This window comes from Erinaceus europaeus, chromosome 14 (assembly GCF_950295315.1).
Source record: "Erinaceus europaeus chromosome 14, mEriEur2.1, whole genome shotgun sequence".
NCBI classification, from domain to species: Eukaryota; Metazoa; Chordata; class Mammalia; order Eulipotyphla; family Erinaceidae; genus Erinaceus; species Erinaceus europaeus.
This window is the reverse complement of record NC_080175.1, coordinates 44245378-44248034: the sequence shown is the minus strand read 5'-3', so window position 1 is coordinate 44248034 and position 2657 is coordinate 44245378. Positions and strand designations below refer to the sequence as shown.

General features: G+C 50.1%; 1 pseudogene; it reads right to left on the bottom strand.

Annotated features, from left to right (window-relative positions):
• Positions 1–371: 371 nt before the first annotated feature.
• Positions 372–909, bottom strand: LOC103114770 (carbohydrate deacetylase-like; annotated as a pseudogene).
• Between the last annotated feature and the right edge of the window lie 1748 nt (positions 910–2657).

Genomic DNA, 2657 nt, shown 5'->3' with positions numbered 1-2657 from the left:
ACACTAACCCTTGCTTGGCTGTCAGAATCACGGCGGGGCGGGGGTGTTCCAGAAAGGCCTGTACAGTCTGGCCAGGGACCTCCTCGCCAGGTGTCTTGGAGTGCAGGTCATCTCTCGCACAGAGCTGCACGCCATCCTGGGCAAAGCACGCCCGCAGTATGGGCGCAGTGTGGACACGCAGCTCGTGCAGCAGCTCCCAGGAACAGGAAAAGGCGTCAGGACCCTCCCGGCAGCCCCCTGTGGGGGGCACACTGAGGTAGCCTGGGTGTGCCATGAGCTCAGCCATCAGGGGTGGCCCTCGGGGATCCCTTCCAGGGCCCGCGCCAGGGCTCCGGACACCCAGTGAGCAGACATGTGGCGGCTGCACGTGCTCAGGCCCACGAAGGCATCGGTCCACCTGGGAGCACATGCTGGAGCCCATCTAGGTGGGTGGGGTCCCTGCCCACTAACTCCGAGTTGATCTTCTAGCTCCTCGCGGACCTGGACAAGGCCACTGTCTCCAGCCGCCACCGCTTCCCGAAATCCCATCTTGTGGCAGAAGGAGCCACTGGGGTTGAGCAGAGAGGAGGGGCCATGGCGGGCAGGATCCACGGGTCGCTCCTCGGACAGGTTGGCGTGCAGGCCAGTGGGGATGCGGCGCCTTCCAGCGGGGCGCAAGCGGCCGCGGGGCGGAGGGAGAGCGGCCCAGGCCCCCCCCCACTCCCGCACCCTACCTGCGCCCCAGCTCCGCTGTATTCTCTCGGCAGACCCGCAGTTCACCAGGAAGGACACGCTGGTCACCGCACCGCTAGGAAGGCTTCCACGATGCCCTCGTCGTGTCGCAGGCAGTAGCCAAAGTCGTCGACTGTGACCACCAGCCGCATGCACGGCAGAGCCATCTCCTAGATTTATTTACCAGTTGATTGAACTGGGACCTCTGATGCCTCAGGCACAAAAATTTGTTGTGTAAATTGTCATGCTATTTCCACTCCAGCCCAGATAAGGATAGCTTTATGCTCAGGGTATTAAGGAAGTTAATCTCACCTCGTTGTTTTTCAGGATCATTAGGGCTCTCCTAGATTCAAGAGCATTCAAGAGGACAATGGTTTGCTTTTACTTTTTTTCTTCTTTTTCAGAGCATTTCTCTGTGGCCCCCACTCTCCAGTTGCAATAGCAGGGCAGTCAGAGCATCTGTCAACTGGGGTGTCTATCATCTGTCCTGAGTCAGCATCCAGAACATTCTCAAAGCAGAACCTACAGAGAATGTGCTCAAGTGTTTGCTAACTGAACAATAAATATCTGAATGTATATGCATTTCTCTTTCTCTAGGAATAAATAATAGGATCATTAATAAATCATGTTCAAGCACACAAACTTAATGTTTAGAATCAGATTTATGGTGATTTTGAATCGAAATGAGACAGGGTTAAATAAAACTTCCAACTGTTAGTTTATATATATGCTTATAAAACATAAGAGGGGCCAGGCGGTGGCGTGTTGGTTAAGCACACACACTACAGTGTGCATGGTCCCGGGTTCAAGCCCCTGGTCCCTACCTGCAGGGGGAAAGCTTCATGAGTGGTGAAGCAGGGCTGCAGGTCTCTCTCTGTCTCTCTCCATCTCTACCTCCCCTTCCCCTCAATTTCTCTCTGTCTCTATCCAATAATAAATAAATAAAGTAAAAAAAAAGATTTAGGGGGTTGGGCGGTGGCGCAGTGCATTAAGCACATGTGGCGCAAAGCGCAGGGACCGGCATAAGGATCCCGGTTCGAGCCTCCGGCTCCCCATCTGCAGGGGAGTCACTTCACAGGCGGTGAAGCAGGTCTGCAGGTGTCTGTCTTTCTCTCCCCCTCTCTGTCTTCCCCTCCTCTCTCCATTTCTCTCTGTCCTATCCAACAACGAACGACATCAACAATGGCAATAATAATAACCACAATGAGGCTACAACAACAAGGGCAACAAAAGGGGGAAAAAATGGCCGCCAGGAGCGGTGGATTCATGGTGCAGGCACCGAGCCCAGCAATAACTCTGGAGGGGAAAAAAAAAAGATTTAAACAAACAAACCATAAGAAAGCAGGTTTTGGCTTTTGCTTTGCTCTCACTTATTCATGTAAGTTCCAAAGACCATAAAGTAAAACTACCTCCCCATCCTGCATCTTCTGAATTAAATCACCTCTGGATTATTTTGACTTCTAGCTCTTAAAATTTTTATCATCATTGGATTACATTCCACATTCTGTTTACTTGTTCTATTTGCCCATACAAACTGGAGTTTCTTTCTGGGAGGGACCCTGCCATATTCATTTAATATCCTGCCTAAAAACTTATTTAAAAAACTTAAAAGTCTTAGGAATTTGTGTTATAATTGCACGCGCACGCACACACATATAGTCAATCAGATATGTAAATGTCATACTTAAAATAATTTTCTTTTTCTTTTTTAATCTGCTAGGGTTACCTTTGGAGCTTGATGCCTGTGAATTCCATCATTTCTGGTGATCCTCTTTTATTTTTATTATCTTTATTTATTGGATAGAGACAGCCAGAAATCGAGAGGGAAGGGGGTGATAGGGAGAGAGGCAGAAACACCTGCAGCACTTGCAAAGCTTTCCCACTGCAGGTGGGGACAAGGGCTTGAACCTGGGTCCTTGTGCATTGTAACCCCATTTTTTTCTCTT